Below are 25,146 nucleotides of genomic sequence, written 5' to 3'. Positions count from 1 at the left end.
TTACAAGTGAACAAGTTAATTCTGAAAACTTTTTTTTTTAATCTTTTGGTTTTGCTAAATTGCATTGCCTTTTACATTTTACGCAGTTCTGTGTATGGATAACATTTAGATTTCATTTTGCTGTTAGGTCCTTAATGGGACATTTTACACACTGCTACAACGCATACTGGATTTTAAAGTCTATACTGTATTACAGTTAACGTGTTGTCTCTTTAGTTTTGGCAAGTGATATTTTCAGAAATATATCGTTCTGAATTAAAATACTACTTCTGTTAAAAATACAGTACTGAACCAACAAAACCAATAAAGTACATCTAAATGGAAGCCTACTTATTTTAAAACACAGTCCTTTCAGCTATGTGTTTTTAACATTGTCCGTTTTGCAGTGAACAAAAAAAAGACACAAGGGTTGGATCAGGCCAAAATGAAATAATCAAATATGCGTCACACGTGTTTAACCATCACTGAAGTCAACATTTATAGGGTCAGATATGTGAGTGCTGACTGTAATATCAACCACTTGAAATGTAACAATATTCATCACTATGCAGCTCATACCTGTAATAGACCTGGTGGGCTACTCTGTGATGTGTAATAAGATACTGATGATGATTATTGAAAGCGCCAATGTAATAAAAATGAACATGTTTTCAGAACTATAGGTTCAGGTAATGCACATGCCAAACGGTTTATTATTCCTTTTTTTCCAATTCCATTGCTAGTCTTCTTCAGCACCTGAATAGCAGCACAAGATATATAATTAGCAATGAATAGTCTTGATGGCCCAGGGATTGCCAAAATCCATCTCATGACTGTAATTCCACAGATTTCTATACTTTGCCCTTGAATTTGTTTCTCTGTAGATGCCTGGGTCCACATCATTAACTTTGTGGTACCTTTGCCACACAGCAGGCTAAGGTTATACACTACACTTCCCATCATAACATTATTCTATTTCTGTATTTCGTCAATCATATTTTTTAACCTTTGATAATTTTGATTGTTGTTAAAATGACCTGTTTTCCTGCAAGCTTTGAATAACATTTGAGGGAGTGTATATTGTATTGCAATCATTATTTACTATCACTAATCTCTTCTTTGAGGATATTTCAAGAACCTGGAAGCTGCATTTTGTTTAATTACTTGACAGAAGGTATACATGGAAATTAACTCCTTGAAGTACTTGGATTTGAGAAGAAGTGCACCAGGGAGAAACAAACTTGACATTAATAGGATGGCTAGTGCCAATGCAGTTTGATGTCATTTCCCCAATGCTGACAGCACCAAGGTGAGCTCATGTGTCAACATTGACTGCATCGTGGCTCTTTGGATCACTCACCTGCTTTTTCAAATTGATGGAAAAGACAATCTAATCAGCTATGATGTCATGTCAGTGCTGGCTTTTGTGTGTCAACTACATGAACACCTCTTACACCATTACATGACAAAAAAGCCAACCTAGACAATGTGTCCTGAACAAAAGAATACTTCTGTTTAAGGCAGTACAGTATACTAGCACTAGCAGTTTGAAGGTCCTGGTCACACATCTGGCTCTGCCATCACCTGAGGAATGTGGGTGGCAGGTGATCAATAACACACTGTTACAAACTGTGAAGAGTGTCACCACAAAATTTTGTTGAACAATGACATGTGTCTATACTGTACCAGGTTGCTGCTGCCACAATAATGCCATCATTGATTGCCATTATATTTATATATTTGTAAACCTATAGGCGGTACATTGTATGTACTGCTTTGAACATATGTCCACACAAATGCTCACCTAGCTTGCGTTAAAGCATAAAATATAATAACGCATAGAAAGCAATAATCTTTGCAATTCGTTGCATCTGTCATTAGGGAAGTAAAGGAATATGGAATATGTATCTACATGCCATGTTATCTATCTGGATTGCATGAAAAGGACTAGCAACTAAGGGGTCTATTTTCAAGAAAGCGCGTAAACCCAACGTAGCCTGGATTTACAGGTCAGATACGCACCCTCAGAATACGCACATTCTCATACAGACATCTGTGTAGCTGTGTAGCTGGCTGTGGACGGGGATTGCCGTGTCACAGACTGCAATGCAAATCTGGTTTGAACAAAGACATACCTCTGAACTATAATTTGAACTATAACATTTGTTTTAAAGATCGAAAGAAAATTTCCTTTCAACAACAAACACAAGTCTGGCCAAAATAAATAAATAAAAAATGCTTCACTGAAAGTATGCTGAATAAGTGAAAATTGGTTAAATACACAAATCCAAATAAATTTTGGAGGATATTCCAGTATTGTATCAGCAATGGTTGAAAACTCCCACAAAAAAACAAAAAACAAACAAACCCAGCACTATTTTGTAACATCTTAAATTGAACGTGATATATTTAATATTATAGTTCCACAGAAGAGCACACCAACAATAGTAATTGCAGGTACGCAAAGCGAACGCCATCACTCAAAGAAGGGTTGATGTAACACTCTCAAAACATTCTGTTGATTTCACAGAATGGCGATGTTTGAATACAGAACATGCGGCTTGTAACATATAACGTTTGGAACACTGGCTACGGCACCGAAGTCTTGCTTTACCTTTGCCGGTCTGTGCAGGAGTTTAGGAAGTGGATGTATGTATTCACGTATTTCAGCATTGCTTCAATGAACTGTAAAACACACCTTGAAACAGAATACTGGCTTATCCCAATCGCGCAAATCCTTTGAGAACATGCCCCTAAAATATTAAAGTTATGCTTGTATTGACTGATGGTAAGAGGCGTGCTGGAAATGTATTTGATTTAGGCGTTTCTAATGTCCATAACACACGTCACTAACATTCAACAGTACTAATATCATCAATTTATGTTTTCTCATATTCACATTTTTAAAACAACATTCACTCAGTGTATTTCTGTACTATAAAACTGGGGTTGTTTTTTTGACGCATATACATTTAATTAAAACTAAGAAAGCCTATCCATTGTCTCATGAGTGGTGATTGACACTTGACACTCAGCCTTGCTTGACCTACTGGCAAAATTAATATAGTCTAGGGAATCAGTTTTTATGTAGGCCTGATCAAGATATTGATTGAATAAGGGTGAAGACCTCAACTTTTGATAATCCAGTCATCTTTTGTATCTATTTTATTAACCCTAACCCTATCCCTATATATAATGTTGCACTAGGACTGTATCCTAATTTAACACTGAAATGTCTTATTTTCATACATTTCATAGTTTTAGTACCATATGAGCTCAGAATTGTACAGGAGTTATTTCATGTCTATATATAAGTAAATAAATATATATATATCATAATATATATATATATATATATATATATATATATATATATATGTGTGTGTGTGTGTGTGTGTGTGTGTGTGTGTATATATATATATATATATATATATATATATATATATATATATATATATATATATATCATATGGTAAGTCCATCGATGACAGAGTAGCATAACTGTCTCACAATGAAAGGAAAGTGAACTGATAATAATTTGTGGAAACAGGTACCAAGTAATAAAACAAAATACTAAAATACTGGAATCCCTTTCTACTGCCTGTGGTGTTTTAGGTCTAATCTGCATATATTTAAAATGTTAATATTGACGATCCTTCAGAATCTTCAATTTCTCTTTATTCTGCATTAACAAAAATGTATTTATATACTGCTGTATACATAGTATATCTTTACGTGTCGCAAGATTTCCTTCAACGTGTTTAGCGAAACAGAAAAAAATAAAGCAAAAACGAACTACAATGAATGTACTATACTATGTAGTTGTGCAATTAATGTCCAGTTTAACTCTCCACGGTAGATACATACAGTAGATTACAAGAACATTTGATTATGTGTAGGCCTACCTGATTTCACCACCTCACGTAACTAAGCTAGTTTGTGAGTTGAAACTTCAACCGGAGTGAGACTCTCAGTATGGCAATATAAACAGTACTGTAATCGACAGTATTGCAGAAGGGAAATGATCCTCCTCCTGCCCGGCCATCAAGCGGCTCGTTAAGGAAATGCAGGTGTATGTAAAACTATCCTGTGTGTGAAAGCATCTCTTTCGTTCGATTTCTCTCTCTCTCTCTCCCTCTGCCGCTTGCTCTCCTCACTCGCTGTGTGTCTCTCGCTCTCCTTACATAGCCAGCAGCTGTGTGTGGAACAGTTTGACAGCCGCACTGTCTCACCAAAGAAAGCTCAGCGCTCACTTTTTCTCTTTCTTATTGCAGCTCTCATTGTTTCCAGATTCAGCAAGGGAGAGCGCAGGTACCAAATGCCTTGCAAAATAACATACAATGAAAGCATCTTTTTATTTTTTTATTTTATTTTTTTTTATTGTTCCATACTGAAAAGAATTGCACTTTTTATTCTGAGACTACAGACATGTTAATGGGGCTGATGTGTCTGTGTGATGTATTCTTTCTTGCAGTTCATTTGGGCCTGTAACTGGAATAAGAAAGCATTGCTGTTTCTGACTGGGGAGAAGAAAGAGAGGATTCCTCTGGGTTTCCAAAGATATTTAAACTGGCAGCCTTAGTAAGTAATATTCTACATTGAATTTCTTAAATGAATTCACATGTATTAGTTGGTTTGAATATAATTACTAAATGTAATCTTGCAGTGTATCTCTCCTATAATAGTTGCTTATCTTTGCTTTTTGTTTTTATTAAATTCCAGTTTCCAAGGCATTTGAACACATCTAACTGGGTATATAGTAAGTAGCTGCTGGAGTTGTACTTGCTTTGTGTTTTTAGTGCCAGTGGTTTTCTAGTACTGTATAATGGCATTACTTTGACTTGCTGTGGGAAGTACTCAATACTGAGTTTGCATTTCATCAGTTTTAAAGAACTGCTGACGTGGTATATGTTTTAAGCCACATCCAGCAAATGCATAGATCATCTTCATAACATTAATTTAAAATTGTGGTTAGTGATAATGGATTGGTGGTGCATTATGTTATTAAAATTGCCTGCTAATTATCCTGACATAATCTAATCAAATATTTATCAAGCACATTTTCCTGTAAATCTGTGGCAAATACAATGTGCTATCTTGTATAGCCCATTTCAGCATCATGATATATCCTATGCTTTTTTCATGCTTAGGCAAGGATATGGTTTGTGTGCAAATCCTGTTCTTTTAGAATTATAAATTATTTTAACTAGCGTCTATACATTGTTTTAATTATGCAGATTACACACATGACATTAAAAGATCATGCTTTTTGGATTATCATTACCTGTAGTTGTGGTTTTGTGACAGGAAAATCTTAAATGTAACTATTTCCTGTTTTTTAATAAAATAAACTCACCACTTAGTTGTGCAGGCCTCCATGGCTATGTCTTAACATTAAATGCCATGCTTACAAACTTTGTTATAACTCTTAGTTCAGTGTGCCTCTCTAAGGGCTTGCGGGGAGAAGGTGTGATTTCAGTCATTTGAAAAAGCAACTCCCTATGGGAGCATGTGCCTCTGAACTGATAATCACATCTGATAATCTTGGCACATCTAATGTTGTAACTGAGCAACTAAGTGGAATGCTTAGCATATTATTTTATGGTCATATTTAAGTGTCTGTTATTTGAGTGCAATGTAGATCGATAAATGTTATGTTTACCTAACACTAAGCAGTAGAAAAAATCCCCCCCCCCCCAAACACCCACCTACACCCACCTACACCCACACCCACAACACCAACACCGAAAAGGTGATGATCACATTCAATTCTACATTTTGGTAATACAAAGCTGTTTAACAGGCACAATGTAGGATCTTAGGTAGTCAATACTCAAAACATTGCCTTTTCAAACAGTCACTTTTTGCAATTAAGAGTGAAGCACTGTTAAAGCCATGACTTGTTGATTGTTGTTGTTTTTTCTTCTTCTTACCACATGTTTAATTTTGAGCAAAAATAATATTTTTATTTAATTTAGTTAATTTCAGAAGCTGCAACAGATTCATTAAACTGTTTGTGGAATATGTTAATTCATAGATGTGTCTCATTTAAATTGTGTTTATTGGTGGTGATTTTTTATTTTTATTTTAGATGATAAATGTAGGCTTATCGTCAATTTCATTTTACCACCCAGTAATCACTTTTGGACTAGTGTTGTTATTTTCTGGGGGCATTGCAAAAGTAAAGTATCTAATGAGCTTGTCTTGTGATGAAGGTGCTTGTCACTACGGAAACTTGGTAAAGCTTGCAAAGGAGCTCAGTTTTTTCTAAAAGCAAATGTGAGTTTTTCCTAGGGGATTAGTTACATTTACTCTATTTAAATATAATATATTCTAATCTAATGTATGAAAGCAAATATTTTCAGATAATTTAGTTTAGAAATATTGTGGAAAATGTGCATGAGCATTTGCCTCAGAACCACAACATTTCACTGTTTAGTTTTGAGCTCTTGAGACTCTTTTTTTTTTTAAGTACATGTTTGCATTTAGTTTCAACCTAGGATAATATCACTTTTTCTTCTTGTAAGTGTTAGTGGTGCATTAGATTTGTACTCACTGATTGCAAGTGTATTGATTTCAGTGTGGATGTTTAGTTAATATGGAACCTCTGATAAACCAATGTAGTATGCTGCTGAACTTCTTGTTCATTTAGAGACATCTCTAAATCATAAGAGATGTATCACTGTATCTGGACCTACACAATGTCATGTTGTTCTTTGGAAACCCTGTTCTGTTTGGGAAGCACAACAGTACTATTTTAGGGCTGGGCAGATTGCATATCTTTTTTTTTTTTTTAAACTTCCACTGTCATGTAGTGAATTCCTGGTTCAGCTATCATGGATTAGACCATCTAGCAAGTCTTCTGTTGGCATTATTCTTCAGCAGCAGAGACAGAAGCTTCCTTTCATAAATAGCTACTGTTGAACAGTTTCTGCCACTCGGCCTGGGAGAGGTTCTACTGTTTTTATTTTGTTTCTTCACAGTCTCTGTGGATCAGCCAGTAGACTTATGTATGATTTCCTCTTAAGGAAAATTGATGCATCTACTTGTTACTAAATGTGGGGAGAAAGATGCTATGGCCCGTATGCATTACTGGCATCATAATTACCATTACCATGTGCCCCAGACCAGGTGGAGAATGAGATGTGTCTTAACGGTTTAATTTCCTAGCATAATTTATGTGTTTAGGATCATGTATTTAGCCAATAGTAATAATAAAAAACGTCTATGTTGAATTATCAAATAATTTGGTAATTTTAAGTATTTTATTATTTGAAATGCATAAATTAAATTGCATTGTTAACTCATCTGGACAGGCTAGGCTAAATCAGGTTTGTAGCCTATTTGTTGCACTAAGTGGGGAAAATGGCAGGCTTTGGCGTGCTTATGTGGGCTGTACATCGAGAGGAGGGAGATATCTTGGAAGATGATCCTCCCAGAAGAGCGAGAAGACCCCGCAGATTTGACCCTCTGGATTACTCTGATGATGTGATTCGTAGCAGGTATCCACTTAACAGGAGCACAGTTATTCACCCCTGGGGAGAACTAGAACATGAACTCAAGAGTTGAACTGATAGAAACAAGGCTGTTCCCGTATTAATGAAAGTTACAAACTCACTGCATAATTTGGATTCTGATGTAATCGAGTTTTTGCAGGTTATTATATTGATCCCAGTCCATGCACAGAAAGCAGGTAGTAATTAGCTTTACACATTTTTCATAGCATTCCATCTACTGATAGAGGCAGCTCAAATCAATTTAAAGTCAGTTATATTTTATTACAAGTCCCCCAACATGTACGTGTGTTCACTATTTATATTGAAATATACGTATTCATATCAAACAGGATTGTATTCTTGTAGGTCTAGTTAGATCAAAAAGTTGCATTTTAGTAACTACAAATACATTGCAAGCAGTACGTAGTGTTTTGTAATCCAGTTTCGCTATGAAACTGAGTAGTATTGTGTGACAGGCAGGATTTTTCAATCTAGCTGTATTTATTTCTTTTAGTTTAAAAGAAGCTTTTTGTATGGTAAGGTGTACTGTATGAGATACTGATTCTAGGTGAATTATTGTATGTATTGTATTTGAACGAATTGTGCAGGCATTTGCAAACTGAGGGAATACAGTAACAAATAAAAACTTTTTTTCTTGGCATTTAACAATGGACTGTGCCGTGCTGTCTTTCTGTGCCATTTGTCATTCAAATGAAAGTTTTAAACATATGAGAAAAATAGCCAGGCTCCAGTGCCTTATGTAAGTTCTTGTGTTGCTGGAAAGGAAAGAAGTGTGCTAACATTAGAGGATCCTTTTTCTCAACCAAAACTACAATATCATGATCTGTCTCCTGACATGTCCGATAGCCATAACATGACGGTCTAAACACATGGTGTATGCCATTGACATCTTAAATAGGGGACGCAGCTCACTTGCATACCTCTGGCAATTGGTTATATAAAACTCTCTGTAACAATCTGCGACGGTAAATCACAGCTAAACCCATTACTGGCCGGTAAAATAACCAGATAGTAGCTTTATAAATTGTGTGTTAATTACTGCCCAGTATTTTTTTTTAATGGCCGGAAATTATCTTTTATCTTTTAGTGAATCTGAGATTTTCAAATATTCAAGGGAAGATTTAGTTATAAAACAGTATTTTAAAATACCATACACCTTGGCTCTCAACCACTGACTAAATCCACTTTTATTATTACATGCACCTCATTATAACACGTAAAATGCTTATCTCCCAAATGTATTTTTATAATGAGGAAGAAGTGCCTGATAATTAGATACACCTAGCATATAAGCTTTTATTAATTTTTTATTCGTCCCCAAATCAAATGTTTCTCCTTGCCAACATAAGTTATATCTTTATCTCTGCTACTCCTTATTGTACGTATATATATATATATATATATATATAATATATACTTTATATTGTATTTTTTCTTTTCTTTTTACAGAGGAAAGTTATTTAATGCAACCAGATTTTCTGTCGCTAACACAGCTCAGCTCTCAAAACAGTTTATACTGTAAGGATCCCGTATATGTCTTCCCCAGGCTAATCTCACAAAGACTTTTGAACTGGTAGACTCCTTCTGATACCTCATTAGACAGAATAATTGTGACAGTGGTGTGTGACCTTGTACCTCTGAGCCGTCTCCCTTTCGATTGTAGGAACGACTAAGTGGTTCAATCCCAGAAGATTGTAAATCATTCATTCTCATTAGGCTGCTAGTCACAGAACTTTATCAAGACATCAAACTGCTTGTGGGGAAAAAAAGTGATGATTTACAGAAAGGACCCTTCTGCCAACCAGTGGTTATCAGGACCAGTTGGCTGGCATATATCACCCCGATGGATGGATATTCTGGAAAATAATTTAATTATCTTTTTTTTTTTTTTTTTTTTGCTGGATGAAAAAGTGTCCGTACTTGGACTATAGATTGAATAAGGAGTGTGTGTGTGTGTGTGTGTGTGTGTGTGTGTGTGTGTGTGTGTTTGTGATAAGACAGTTTTGGAATTCTTGCATGCTTTATTAACAATGTTGTCCTTGTTTCTGAATCTGAGTTTAAGTCTTCAATTGCATGCATTATTCTTTAATGATAAATGAGCAAATCACTCTAGTTTTTTTTTTTTTTTTTTTCAGGAGATAGGGGTCTGAGTCACATTCCTGTTATGACATTACAAAGGCTGATAAAACAAAGACAGTGATCTGGGGATTGATTCCAGGGATGCATGCCACTCAGGAAGGTGTACATTAGGTGGCATTACAAAGAGAAATATGTGGTTTTCTTCCTGTACTGCAGTTTTCTTTGGAGTTACAGTGCTGTCCATAAAGCTTTACTGTGCCGCAGAATTTAAGTTGTAATGTATGTCAGAATTGAGGTGGCTACATACTGGTGTGTTAAGGATGGTCACTGCATGCATATTTCATTGCATTAATACAAGTCTGCAGAGTTGAAAGAGTTACAATAATTTTTCTGTAGAAAATTATCTAATTGTTTTAAACCTGAACATGAATTGCTAACTTGAATGGAGGCTGCATGTTAGGTCCAAGTTCGTAGGTTTATACAGTAGGATACCTGTATTATTTACAGTACATTCAGTGTTATCAAGTGGGCAAACCTGAATACAATGCAATATTTCGTAATTTTCTGAGAAAATAAATTTAGGTGTACAAACAGTTCCTTTCCCAGGTGCCATGCTCAGTAAAATGTAATGACTATCAGGGTAATGTTTTGCCAAGAATGATAATTATACTGTACTATAGTTTGACTATTGCAGTTTCAGATTCAATCCTTTCATGTTTTTTGGGGGTGTATGGCCCAGTATTGCCTTCTAGGCATAGAACAAAGTATGAACTAGCGTTTGTAAGTTGAAATTAAAATTGTCACCCAAGAAGGTGATAAAATGCTACCTTGTAAGCAGTCCTTTAAACCGTAGAACCAGTTAAAAGATGGGATGGTCATCCCAAAGGCATGGTCTCTTAACTTTGGCTCCTGACAACAGTGTTATAAAGGGGAACACTTTATGCAAGACAGCTTTACATTTTGTCAATTCCTTTGGGGATGTGAAAATATGTGTAGTACTAGCAGAGCCATGAAAGATGCCTGTTGACAGTATTTTTTTTTTAGTTATCACAGAAAAATGTGAAGTCATCGTGACCCCTTTGTGTATCAGTCATTTTATTTAGCATAAGATAGTGGCAAGTGCAACAAGCCATTTATGATGAAACCAACAGCAAGTCAGTGTTTAGTAAAGGAATGTATTCCATAATGATAAGAAGTTGACAACGGAGAGAAAATGTTTATCAATCAAGAAGAAATGAAGAGATTACATTAGATATCATTAATTACAGTCTCATTAGGATCACATATCTTGTAGGCTCACTGATTACAGTTATTTATTTCACTTTGAAAAATGTAGAGGCTCTGAAGAATAGTAAACCAGTTATAGAGTACATATATCTCTTACAAAAGGTATTACTCTTTAAGGAAGTAATGTAAACAGAACAGATTTCCATCAACTAATCTTTAGTCTACAGTAGGCCTTGAGCATTCAGGCAAAATCAGCTCTCTTTAATTTTGATAACAAGGGAAAAAAAAACATTCTTATGATTGATTGGCCATGCTTCAGGCATCAATATGTTATGTGTGTAGTCCAATTTGAATGAGGGGTCTGTTAGCTGTCAACAGGGAAACATAAATGTTGTGTGTAAAGAAGAACAAATTAAAAGATAATCGCTCCATGATAGATGAGCTGTATTTATTTTTTTGAAAAAGATATATATTGTGATGATGGAGGAGATGGGAAAGTAGAAAAGTTGTAGTCCAAGAGGGAGCTGCATGACTACATTTCCCATCTCTGCCACACATCCTCCATCGTCTCTGTCGTGTGTGTAAAAAAAAAAAAAAAAAAAAAAAAATAAAAATATATATATATATATATATATATATATATATATATATATATATATATATATATATATATATATAATTGGCAAATTATATCAGACATGAATTGATTTAGTGGAGTGCATAAAAAGGGATGTACAACACTGGCACTAGGTTATGAGTAGGGCTTCTGATTTTCGGTTTTAACCGATAAAAACCAGACAAAACACCCCCGATACAAAAAATAAACATCTGTGGATAGCCAATAGACACTGGAAAACACTGGAAAAACTGTGGAAATGGTTAATCTAGTCATGTTGAAGTTACCCTTTTCCCATTAAAAAAAATAAAACCTAATAATAATAAATATATTTCCCAGTGCTGCTGGGCAATGCCCCGTCTTCCTGACTTGTATCTATCATTGATTCATTCTGAATACTTTAAACCCGCCTCAACTACTGAGTGAAAGCACATTCCTACATTTCTATTGAAGACTCTGCTTGCGAGATTTAAAACAAGCTTATAATCAAGATTGAGGCTTGTTAGCAGGATTTAAAGATACAGAGGATTTAAAACAGAATTGTGGCGAAATGTACAAAAATGCCTACACACAAAAACCCCAGAAGAATGTGAAAAAAAAACAATTTACATAAAACTTGAAAATAGCCAAAAATAAGCACAGAAGCCCTAGTTATGAGCCTTCAAGGTGCCAAAAAAATAATTACGCAAAAATCAGCACAGTGAACATGGCATGCAGCACCTTTATAAAGACTAGAGATACTGAAAGGTTGTTAAAATATTCAAGACCATACAACAAAAAGAACGTTGGGAAAATTTGAATAAAGGGGAAACTTTAAACCACCCTTTTCTTGCAAAGCTGTACCAAGAGCAAAAACACCATTTTTGTACAAACATTGTGGTATTATTAAATAAAACTAAAAATACCACAAACAGACCAACTAATTAGTCACCTGACTTCCCTGCTATCAGAAATTCTCACACAATGTGCTGCAGCTCCTGCAGATCCCCTTCCCTCCCACCAACCCCTACCCAAGCCTGCTGTGGAGCTGTAGCTGGGTGCTGATCAGATCTTGAAGCACCAGGCATGAATAGCAATTAGGGGGTTTGAAGACCAGAATTCAGTGTGTCTGTGTGTGTGTGTGTGTGTATATATATATATATATATATATATATATATATATATATATATATATATATATATATATATATATAGTACCAGTCAAAAGTTTGAGTACACTTGCTGGAAACTGGGTTTTTTTCATAATTGACACTGTTTTACGTCGTATACGTTTCTGTAAATACTTGAAAATGAAAACACGTTACAATACACAAAACAAAACATAAGGAGTATCAAAACAATGTTCAAGAAAATTGAGAAAATTGTCTCCAAATCTTGGATTCCTCAAAATAGCCACCGTCTGCCTTAATAACAGCCTCACAAACACGAGCATATTTTGTCATATTCTGCTCCCTTACATTCAGGAAAGACAAACTTGTGCCTATGCTACCTATATTTATAGTAATCATGGACCCTCACCTGTTAACAATAATTGGTGACAAAAGGTTAATTAGGTAACATGCTAGTTAACTCAGAAAACATCTAACAAATACATTTTTATACTTAGGCCAGTGTTCTAACACTGTGCTATACACATTTCAGACTTTTAACTGACTTGGTCTTCAGACTGAAATTCCCTTGCTTTAGGTAACCATTTCATTGAAATTGACATGATTTACATTTTTGAATGCAATTCACTTATGATTATCAGCTTATATAAGTACATATATCATATAATGAAATATTAAGTGTTTATAGACAAGTTTATACAGTTAAAAGCTTAGATAATCATGAAAAACCTGGTTTTAAGTAAGTGTGCTCAAACTTTTGACTGGTACTATATATATATATATATATATATATATATATATATATATATATATATATATATATATATATATATATATATATATATGTGGCCCCTGTGTGTGTGCCTTTATCTTACAGCAAGATGTTGCACTATGTAATAAGTAAAAAATCCTATGAGTAAAGAATTTTTAAAAAAACAAAGGATGCCAAATATCAATTCAAGTTAAATGTTGTTTTGATTAGTCCAAAAAATAATTAATACATAAAGTTGACACCTCATTTTATTATTATTTTTTTCATTCCTTGCCATTGCTGTTTCTTTACAGTAAACAGTGCCCAGAGACCCGTTTTCATAAAGCAATAACACACGGTTAATTTGTGCCTTTTTGTAGGTCAACAAGCAAACGAAAACTTAAATTTTACTTTAAACACTTCAAATAAAAGAAACGTGGGATTGGCATTGTAAAACGAAGAGGAAAAAACTTTTTGGTTTCCGTTTATTTCATTCCACATAACAGAAAGTCTATAATACATGTAAAGACAATCTATATAAAAGTAATTACCAGAAAGTTGTACACTGTTTAAGTGAGGCATTTCAGAATGACGTGTTTGCCTAAAGCAGCACAATGTTTGTGTGTTGATGCCTGTGTATATATATATATATATATATATATATATATATATATATATATATATATATATATATATATATATATATCACATCACATATCACATGGAGCTGTTTTTCATTTGCCATTTTTAACTGTCACGCAACTTCTGGTGAGGCGGTAAATAAGTGAAAGATATTTTTGTCATTTTTAGCGAATACGAACATCTGATTTTTGTATCCGAATATATGTCATATATGGAACATAAAGCTATTCATTTTGTGTAGTGACAGAGATTTGTAAGAAACCCGATTTTGTTGGTGTGTTCCTAGCAGAAGACATAAAAATGTAAAGATTTCATGTGGATTTGCTACTTTTTTGTTGCTTCCTTCAACAGAGATAAGATATTAAGAAAAGACAGCATGCTTGTAGGTTGAATTCCAAAAAGTAAACTACCTGAACATTTTCTAAAGAACCAGACTTTATCAGAGCAGATGGACCTCATATTGAATTGAATTGCAGTTCGTGTTCTTTGATGTTCTAAGGTTAGCGTTTGTTTATTTTTTATAGCTTGGCTTTTGGCAAATTTAGTGGAAAGACATGCTCAAAGTTATCCTGTGTTGTCTGCAATAGCAAACAAAAGAAAGGAGTGCCCTCAGCACTTAACAAGTGCCCTTTCTGACCCCACACCCATTTAGAAATATAACAGTGTATCAACATTATACCGTATACTCATATTACATCTATTATATAAATTCATGATAGATAACATTAGGCTGTAACAAGTTATAATAGGAAAATCAATGTGGGGTGAAAATTTAACCGTGAGCCTTCAGGCAAAGAGCAATTTAAAAATATATATTTTACTTCCCCTGGAGATTCAGTTGGGAAAGGAAGAATCTAGGTTAGCTGTCAGTGAAAGCAGTATGAAGACATAGGAGCTGGCAGCTAAGAAGCCTAATTCCTCTTTCTTAATGTGTTTTTCCTTTGATTATTTAATTTAGTTAACATAACCCCTAATGTGATCATGTCAAAGGTCAGAAGTATCCCTTAGCCCACTGCAAATCAATCTTTCAATCGGAATCAAGGAGTAAACTGTTCATCTTCCTGGGAAGGACTCAGCTTTACAGATGGGGGAAAACTGATTAATCTAATAGGTAAAGAGCAGTGACATCTGAACCCCTGGAGAGAATGAAAGATTTTAAAAAGGAGTGAGGTGGATGTGCTTATCAAATAGCAACGGATCAAAGCTGTAAACAATGGCTTGTGGAGATATGTAGTATTTTCCATGTAGCTTGTAATCACTGTAGACGCTTAAGGTTTTTTTTTTTTTTTTTTTTTTTTTGGTGTCTAGGAATGCAAAGCAAAGCTGGACTCTTTACTGTTAATATAGTGAAGTATGACATACGATCTGTAAGGTAGGTTCAGAAGTTAAGCTGGCTTTCAAACACTAAGATGTAGGAGGTTTTTTTTTTTTAGAAACCAATTAGATATTGTATTCAAATGTATTTATTTTTGGTGAAAGCCTACTTCTTAGTAAATCTGTGCTCTTGGGGGGCACATTGTGGGTGTCCAAAAACAACGTATCGCAGCACTGCTCAGATTTGGCTTGGCAGATTAGTTTATTTTTAGAAAAGGATGCAGCACTATGCATTTATGCAGGTTGAATTCCAGAAAACAAGCTAACTGAACATTTGCCAAGGACACAGATTTAATCAAAGAATCTGGGCTTCATATTGAATAGATTTTTTCTCCATATTATTTTCTCTAGCTAGGGTTTCCAATTGTTTTTTTTTGTTTTTTTCACGATGAACAAATTTGGTAAAACAAAGACTCAGATGTAGTGTAACCACGATGCAACTACTGGCAGATATTTTTGTCTAGTGATAGCAATGGACTCAAGATAAGGATTTAAAAAGTGAAAAAGGTATTCTGCTAAAAATAACCTCTGACTACAGCCAAATATGAATCTCACACAGATGTGCCTACACTTAGAGAGTGAGAAGAACATGTTTAAGTTCATTGCTGGGATGGATAACAAACCAGTTCCAGGAATACATTAATTTTTTTTCTATTATAGTGGCTATGATGAAATGTAATTAATGGTCCTGTAATGGCCTGTTTCTTGAATCACCACCCCTCGTCTCTGGCTTTCGGTCTGTATATTTACCTGTATCTAAACTGATACTATTATGTATAGATACAAAAAATAAAAAAAAGAACAGAAACAAATGTGAATATATTTTCAGAATTTGATTCAAATCATCTTCAAAGGCCACACAGTGTACAGAGCTACTATGTTCAAACCACTTTTATTTATGGCATGACATACAAAAAAGAACACAAGACAAAGTCAACCGGCTAATTTTCTTCTAGCCCGGGCTAAAATATTTTAAAGAGCAAGAAATACAAAATGATTGTTGTGTTAACTGCTGATGTAATGTCTGTATTTAAGGTGTGTTTGATAGAAGGCAAACTAATGATGTGTTTGTAAATTGGGCAGTTTGAATGTTACATCAGAAAGAATTGGGTGTGTGAGAGGTTTAATTTACTGAATTTACTTAGTTTTTTTTTAAATATATAATACGGTTCTTTTAAAAATCTGTCTATCTATCTATCTCTCTATCTATCTATCTATTTATCTATATAAACATAACAAAATGTTGGGAAGTTGGCTCTTTGAGCCAATAATACAGTGATATTATTAATATTTTTTAGCATACAGTGTAGCACACATGCCAGTGTCTCCATAGAGAAACACACACACAAATTTAATGCTGACAAAGTGTTATAATGATTCACTATGTTTCTCCTCTTCTGCTGCATGCAAAAAATATATGACAAACTGCTGACTGGAGTACGGGATTCAACATTAAAACAGCAATTTACAGCAGAGTGGATGAATTTGTGATAAACTGTCCCCAGGGGTTTATAAAACATATTTTAATAAAAAAGCCACAGGATGTTTCTTCACAATAGGTAGGCTCCAACATTTATACTGCATGAACTTATAGGCTGGTATTGGCACCTGCTACCCCACAGCTGTAAACAACTCTGAGTTTATAGTGGTAGAGCTCATACATCCATTTCCAGAATTTTATGGCTATAAATGTTTGACTGCCTGCATAAAACTGGAGTGGGAGGCAATGTTGTTGTTCTATTTATTGCTCTTTTACCAGAATGGTCAAATTGATCCTTGGGGATTAGGTACCAGTATTATCCTATAAGACACTGGCAGTGTTAGACAACCATATATAAACAGCATAGTCGTCTACAGTATAAAACAGTGTTCTGCCACTCCTGTAGGTTTTGATCTATTTAAATTACTTTATTCATCAAATGGTGTTGCTGTGGCAAAACAGCTTACGTGTTGTAACCACCCTTCGGTTGAGACATAAAACCGAAGTCCTATTGTAAGTGACACTCCGTGGACTATGCATCTCTGTAAGTCGCTTTGGATAAAAGTGTCTGCTAAATGACTAAATAATAATATATAAGCAGCTAAGCCTTTTTTGTTGTCAGATTATGTCAACAGAATGTAAAACTAAGTTCAGATCAGCTAATAAGTCAAGCAGATACAAACTTATAAAATAGCATTTTCATGTAAATATAAACCTGACTTACTTTTACTCAAACTTAACCATTTTTAGAATTGCATACCTAACACGTATTCACCACAGAGGACTGACTGCCGAGGACAGACAGAATGTAGGGACACACTTAGAATCAGGTTAACTAGGGTAGAAAAAAAAAAGTATTATTTACCCAAGCATTTTTTTTGTTTGTTTTCCCCTGCTTTTGTGACCATGCCTAATCTTTTCTGAGAAACGCAACTTTGCCTTAAAAATGTATTTGGTTGGCCAATTGTGTACGTGACATGGGTGGCTATCTCTTTATCTGTGTGCGAATTTAACATTTAAGTCACCTTACGGAACTACATATCTGTGTAAATGGAGACGTCCAGTAGCACATTATGTACAAAAATGATTACTTGTTTTAATAATATTTAATTGGGTATTAAAAGTATTGTTTAGATTCAGTAAGATGCCATGTATATTAAAACCAGTTTGTCTTATAAATGCTTGGTACAAATCTTGATGCATCAGATGTTGTTGATGTTGTCAGTTGATGGTAATCACTTTTAGTGTATTGAATGTTGACCCTTTGGATAGTATATAGCTAATTAAATAATCTGCTTGTGTTTATTTCTTCAAGAATATTTGGCCAATTAGGCTGCAAGTAATGGGGACCATCATAATTTTATATTGAATTGTCTAGTTTGAGGGTTATGACCTCATCTTATGGAAAGGCAAAATGTGATATGTCATGTGTAATATTAATAATAGTTTTTTTCTGTAAAATGCTGATATTATGTAAGCATTCTAATCTTTTTTGTTTTTGTTTTGTTTGTTCAGTTATCATTAATTGAAGTGTTGAATGTCATCTATATCTTCAATCACGCTATTTCTTTTCTCTGCTTATTATTATACAACATATTACAATAACTAAGTTGAAATGTACATATATTATAGTAGACATACACTGGGCTGCCTTCGTTGTGCAATATTCTTTGTTCCTTTGATCTAGTTATTAAATCATAAGTATTTTGGGTGATGCTGTCTTTTTGACAGCTCTTGGAAGATGTATCGACTTGACCTCAGTAGTGCTAAATCATTTTCTATTAGATGTAGTTCAGTTTTTACCAAATTATTATTCTAGAGGAAGAGAGCTGTCATACGATTAATTTCTATTGTAGTCATTCATCTCTGACAATGGGGTTAGAGGCCAGCCTCCATTATAAAGCATTGGTAACATATCATTAGGAAGCATAATGAGAAGCAATTATATATTTTGTTATGCCTAAACAACACCACTATTGTAATGTTCTAATGAGAGAATAATACAAAGTAATCATATTTTAGGCTGGATTGCTAATATTGTACTGATACCTGGTTAATAAAGCAAGGCACGTCATTTATTGTGATTGAAATATTCAAACACCCAATTTCCTTGGCATTTTGTTACGGTCTGGAGTATTAAACTTAAATGTGCATACAGTAGAAGTTATTTTCATACTGCTCTTTCCCCTTTATAGAATTCAGTATTCAAAACAGCTGCTGCATATTTTGGTAGCTGTTAGAGGTCACTAGGTAATTTACAATGTTGGTTTATCCCAGTCCCAGCCACAGTATATGTCACAGAAGATCTTAAATTGCTTTTTACAATGAATGGACAGTGACAGAGAAGCGTAAGAACTGAAAAGCCTTATTAGGGATTTTTTTTAGGTGTATTAGCAAAGTAAATCAATTCAACCTCGAATCCTTTGCATTTCTTTGATAATAAAGCACACAATAAGACAATAATCCATTAAAAAAATACCTTTAAATTCATTATGCTGATTTAGCTCAAACTTTCAGACATTTTAGAGCAAAGGAGTGTAGCCTGTGTCTAGACCAATGGATTTTCTAACTGGTCCCAACACTTTTTTAGTCATAAAAACTATAATTTTCTCCCTGTGTTCTTTATTGAAGTGAAACATCTTTGATGTAATTCCTGTAGATCAATATCACTTGACAGATCTTCTGAAGTATTCTACTACTATATGCATTTGATTAAAACATTTTAGTTTTTTACATTCAATACAAACTGCTTTTGCCTTAATAAACAGACTCTGCATTAACTTATACTGTTGCTTACATCATTTTCTAGCACCAACACCTAGACCAGAAACGCTATTCTGAATGGATTTCAAATAACTGTTGAGGGTCAATGATTATCTGCGATGACAGAATTTCAAAAAATCACATTCTGAAAAGGAACCGAAACAGCATGTTCTGCACTAAATTAAAATAAAGAAAACAACATTATGTATACTTTCCAATATTCCAAACGTGACTTTTTCAATAACTGTTTTCATATACCACCGTGTGCTTTAATTGAAGAAACTTGTGTTGAAAGTTCACATACTGTAAGTAAGAACATACTGTAAGTAAGAATATACTGTAAAGCTTATCAGTTGGAAGTTAAGCAGTCACTTCAGCTTTTACCAGTGCAGAATAGATTCTGTTGCAGATAAAAGCCAGGCTCTAGAAAAGGAGGTGCATTTAGGAATTCAGTTTCACTTCACATAAAACAAACTGCCCAGTTTAATCATGTTCAATAAAAGAAAACAAGAAAACAAAGGATTCATATAATTATTATACCATAAAAAGCTGAAACAAGATACTCAAGGTTTTAAAATACCTTTTCTTAATAGCTCTAGCAATAGTGATCCCTTTTATTTTGGTTGAAGACCTTCTTTACTGATTCATTACACTTCAGTTTGGAACACACAGATATTTCAAAGACAGTGCTATACAGTAGATGAGAAGTTGCTGCTGCTTCCTGGTAATCAAACATTTTAGGTGCTGCAGGTGAAACCAGCAATGGTTGAGCTGCAATCAGAACGTGTGACCTACTGCAAAGTTACAGATATTCAGAGCTTTACCTATAGTTGCGTTTGAAGTATTTTTTCCAACTTCTCATGACATGTGTATGTTTGTAACATCATTTTAAACAATTAAATCTAACTGGTTACAAACTTTACATACCCCAAGGCACTTTATAGATCATCCTGTTTACAACACACTTTTCCTTTTAAACAAAACATATTGATTGTTTAGTGGAATAATTTATTCACAGACAGAAACGAGTCAGCAGATTTGAGATAGAATAAACATGCAGGAGAGCGAGTGAGGAATTGAGCAGTGGCTCATGAGTACAATTGAATACTTAAGGTACCACATCAAGGTGGCCCCTGGGAACTCTATCACACTATTCAAAGTATAATCCTCTCAGCTGTTGAAATGATGACTCAGTTCAGTAAATTGGGTTTAATAAAATAAGAGACTGGTGAAGGAGGAATGCACATGTGCAGTTAATTGGAGAGGGAGGTAAGGAGGATTTGAATAATAGAATATTGGCTAGACAATGCATAATTGCCTTTAGAAATGCATTATTTTATGTATATATATTACATAACAAAGTGACTAATAAAGTTACTACAGTTATGAGAGCTGGATGTTTGCAGAAGAGTAATTTTGGAGCCACTGGGTTTGAGTAGAAGCTTTTTGGTAGGTGATGTTGGTCAACAGCCCTAAAGTAAGCATTACGCATTACAGGCTGGCATAATCATGGTTTCTTACACATTACTATGAGCAAGAGTGGGATCCAATTAAACTTAGACTGTGACTGAAATTAGTTAAGATCAAACAACAATTCCTCTTGTACTATTGGCAGCACCCAGGTAGTATGCCTCTGACAGCTATGTCCTGCTGTCAGATGTGTAGGTAACTTTAAAAAAAAAAAAGACAAAAGGGCTTTTGGAGCCAGGGGGTCCTGCTTGCACAACCCTGTACAGAGTACAGAACAAAAAAACACACCAGCCTACATTTTATGCAGTTATAAAGCACTGTAGGAAGAAATATATTTTAATGAACAACACATCTTACAAGTACAATATTACTCTGAAACGTTTGCCTTTTTCTAGGAAAGCAGTACAACTCCGACTGCTTTCTCACTAAATATCTTTGTATCCCTGAATAGAAATATGCAAGATTTTTTTTTTTTTTTTTTTTTTTAAATAAATAAATGTATTGGGACTTTATTCAATTGAACACTCAGCACAGTTTTAAAGTCCAGGCTAATGTGTTTTTTTATTGTTTTTTTTTCAACTAGTCATTAATATTAATTGTTAATTATTATTATTAAAGCATAGTACTATTAACAGATCAGTTAAGTGAATTGGTGTATGATGTCACAGCCGTGCAACCACAACCAGGGGTGCAGCAAGTTATACCTTACAAATGCTTGGGCCTTCAAACACCCAGAAGTGCAGCAAGATATGGAGTGGGCTATTCTGGTTATAAAATTGCATTATAAGGAGAGAATTACTTTTTTTTTTTTACATTTTATATAAAATGTTATGTAATGTATCTTTACTGCACTGGAATATATATATATATATATATATATATATATATATATATATATATATATATATATATATATATATATATATACTAGGACGAATAAATATAAAAAACCTATGACTTTAGTAAGGAAAGTTGACACTTAAAATCACTGTTTCCCTAGTACAATAATCATGCTCTGCACCTTTATATGTTATTCTTCCAAACATGCTTCCTGCTTTCTTCTCAATACTAGTTCTCCAGAGACTCCCTTACAGTCAGTGAGGCAGTCATGCAGAATGTTAGTCATATCAGTCAACCTGAACAAAACTTCTCACTGTATTATAATACACACTGATGTTTGCAATTACCGTAATCTATTTCAATTTTTATACCATATTCTTGAAAATATGAACCTAGTTTTTTTTTTTTTTTTTTTTTGGTCATACGCTGTCCCTTTGTTGTTACAATGTAACGTAATTAATCTCCACTGCGATTTAAGAACCTGTAGTATGGCAGAATTTTCTACTTAAGCCTGGGGCTTTACAGGAACTCTCATAGAGGCTGATAAAAATAAGGATTAAGAAAATAAATTCACAAAGATTGATGCTCATTATATTTTTTTAGAATTTTATTTAATTTGTCACTGTATGACTATAAAGGAATATAAAAATCTATGTCGGCCTGAAATCCTTCGCTTTTTTTTTTTTTTTTTTTTTTTTTTTTTTTTTTTTTTAATGATGTTCAGAGCTGGCAATGGAACGTGAAACAAACAATGTGATTGGTCAAGTAAGGTTCCAGCTGTCTGACTCCATATATTGGATGGATATGGACAGTTGTCACATATTCTAAATCACTGCACTGCCTCACAGAATTTAATATTGTCGGATGGCAGCCATCTTGCTTTTACAGTTATAGATGTAACTGAAAAAAAAAAGTAGTAAGTAGACATACTGATTTGGATGAACAACTAAATGAACTGGAAGATAGCAAAAAAAAAAAATTCCAATCGCTGTCTTTATACTAAGTCACTTAAATAAATGTATGTTTAGCGGTTTGTAACCGCTACAGAAAAACGCTGAAAGACACTTTATCCACTGCACATTATCCACCCCTCTCAGACACATACCTTGAAAAAATGACTGAAATCCGAGACGTTGTATTTATTTTTATTACTCCCGTCTGTTCTGCTCAAACAGGTCTGCACTGTCTGTGACAGGGAAAAGAACAAAAAAAACTCTGTGCCATCTCAACTCCGCCCCCTGATGTATCTTTTCAATGGCAACATCCACAATATCAAAAATACAGATGTACTTTCTTTTGCATGTTCCAATAAAATGCATTTACTCAGCTTAACGAAGGGACTACTTTGTTGGGGTAAGGATAACAAAAATGAATAATCGGGTACCTGATTTGCACATCTCTACATTTTGGAAGTGATTTACACTAGCAGTGGTGCGGAGCATGAGCGGAGCTGGCTGCAGAATTAGAAGCACCATAGCGGAGCGGACTGGGGAAATAAAAGCATTGGAGCGAGAGGAAGAGAGCGAGGAGCGGCGTTTATGAGCGCTCCACTCCACTAACATGCTCTGCAGCACACTCATTTAGAAATTCAGGATCACTGCAAATCCATGAATCAAGCTAAGTACGATACTATAACCAGTGCTGTTGGATAGCTACCGTTATAAAAGTTTACCATAGTAAAAGTGTAGCAAAGCATAATAAAGCATAGTGAAAACATGGTAAAGTATAGAAACACAACATAAAGAACAGTGAGGTTTTGTAAGGCATATTTATAATCATAGTAAACTACGGTAAATTATGGTTAATATGTGATATTACCATGGAAAATGCATAGTAAAAGTGCAAAAATACTGTGCAGAAATACCATTGTAAACTTGTATAAGAGTACTGACTGCAGACCTGTTAACATTGCAGCTTTGTTTTATTTCAATAACCACATTTATTTTTAAACAATATTATTAATAATTATGGAGAATGTAACCATTACTCAGTGAATGTTTTGTTTTATTTAGGCAATTTGAAGTTATTAAGAAAAGATAATTTATTTGTTAATTATTATTAATAATAATAATAATAAATAATAATAAATAATAATAATAATAATAATAATAATAATAATAGTGTAAGCCGGTAAAGTTTGTGTGTTATCTTGTTATCTTGTTATCCATGGTAACAATCTCTCCCCCTTGTCCCAAGACTCCACCAAAGCACAGTTCAGCAGCTATTTCATAGTGTATAAGGTCTTCCAGTTAAAGCTACAGTAACTGTGCAGTACAAAGCGTACTGTCCCAGCTAATAATATTTGATATATTAATTCTACACTAACAACATAAATAAAACAGGGCAAACACTGTAAGCTTGCCAAAACAATATAAAATACATTCCAATATACAATAACATTAGTAATAAAACAAACTTAAATGAGATGGATCAATTAGATATGCAATTAAAACCAAGATTAACTGAGATTTTTTTTAATCGCTTGAAAGCCCAAATATATATTTGGGCTTGATAATGATATATCATCAGTATCATCATCTTCAGCTTTTTTCAACCCACTGCTGGATGAAGGCCTCCCCAAGTTTCTTACACAAAAGCCTGTCTGCTGCATCCCTCATCCATGTTGCTCCAGCGTGTTTCCTAATTTCATCTTGCCATCTTCCTGGAGGTCTTCTTCTTGGTCGCTTTATATCCCTTGGGATCCAGTCTAGTATCTCCTTGGTCCAGCGATGTTCTTTTCTTTTTGCTACATGTCTGGTTCACTGCCATTTCAGTTTTTCGCTCTCATAATAACATTGCATAGTTTTGTTTGCGCTCTTATCCATTCCTTTGTTTTTCTGTCTCTTCTTGTTACTTTCAGCATGCATCTTTCCATACTCTGTTGAGTGGCTTGTAATTTTTGAGTCATTTTTGCATTGAGGGTCCAGGTCTCGTCTCCTTAAGTTAGCACTGGCAGCACTCATTGGCTAAAAACTTTCCATTTTGGAACTGCGCTTAATCTTCCAAAGGCACTCTAGCCCATTTTTGCTCTTCTGTTGGTTTTGTAGATATGTAGTTAGGATGATGCTTTTCTGAATGAAGGGGGGAAAAAAAGCAAAAAAATTGCTGAAATAAATCATTGTAAACATCTATTTCTTGTAACTTTTTTCCTCCATGAAAGTAAAATTTTTGCTACAAAATATTTTTCCTAAAATTCTTTGTTTTTGAGAAATTTCTAATGGGGTATGTAAACTTTTGACTACAACTGTGTGTGCATATATATATATATATATATATATATATATATATATATATATATA

At 34.2% G+C, this 25,146-nt stretch overlaps 1 long non-coding RNA gene across 1 annotated transcript in view; it reads left to right on the top strand.

Annotated features, from left to right (window-relative positions):
• Positions 1–4,127: 4,127 nt before the first annotated feature.
• The window catches only part of LOC121299345, a 174,812-nt gene continuing 153,793 nt past the window's right edge, over positions 4,128–25,146 (top strand). Inside the window, exons 1-3 of the long non-coding RNA XR_005947387.1 lie at positions 4,128–4,290; positions 4,454–4,560; positions 4,702–4,738. This is a non-coding gene — a long non-coding RNA (uncharacterized LOC121299345). The remainder of the gene's footprint in view (positions 4,291–4,453; positions 4,561–4,701; positions 4,739–25,146) is intronic.

Source organism: Polyodon spathula, chromosome 1 (genome assembly GCF_017654505.1).
Source record: "Polyodon spathula isolate WHYD16114869_AA chromosome 1, ASM1765450v1, whole genome shotgun sequence".
Taxonomy (NCBI): domain Eukaryota; kingdom Metazoa; phylum Chordata; class Actinopteri; order Acipenseriformes; family Polyodontidae; genus Polyodon; species Polyodon spathula.
This window is presented reverse-complemented; position numbering and strand designations above follow the sequence as displayed.